The sequence below is a fragment of the Oncorhynchus keta genome, chromosome 18, assembly GCF_023373465.1.
Source record: "Oncorhynchus keta strain PuntledgeMale-10-30-2019 chromosome 18, Oket_V2, whole genome shotgun sequence".
Taxonomy (NCBI): domain Eukaryota; kingdom Metazoa; phylum Chordata; class Actinopteri; order Salmoniformes; family Salmonidae; genus Oncorhynchus; species Oncorhynchus keta.
The window spans coordinates 32,005,181-32,005,587 of NC_068438.1; positions in this window are offsets into that span (position 1 = coordinate 32,005,181).

Below are 407 nucleotides of genomic sequence, written 5' to 3' on the forward strand. Positions count from 1 at the left end.
CAGTGTGTCAAATCAGAGTGGGGGCTGTCTGCTCCTCTGTTTGTTCCCCATATCAGCATTGAGGTTGTTATGTTTTCTCTGTTCTTGTTTGTTTTTTTGTCGGTTTTATTACATTTTCACTCCCTGTACTTGCTTCTCGTCTCCCAGCGACTGTCCTTGCAGTATATTATAGGTACTTAGTTTTATTAGTTATATTAGTAGTTGTAGCAGTAGTTTTTATGAGTTGTAGGTCTATTAGTAGTTATGCAAAACTTTTCATGCTATTCATGTAAGGGTATTGTTTTATAATTTAATTGGTATTATTATTATTAATAATAAACAGTAGTTGCCATAGCAACAATACGTATTGCTTGTTTCATTTTTTCATTTGCATTGTTAAAAACAAGCTGCGTCTCAAGATATTTCAT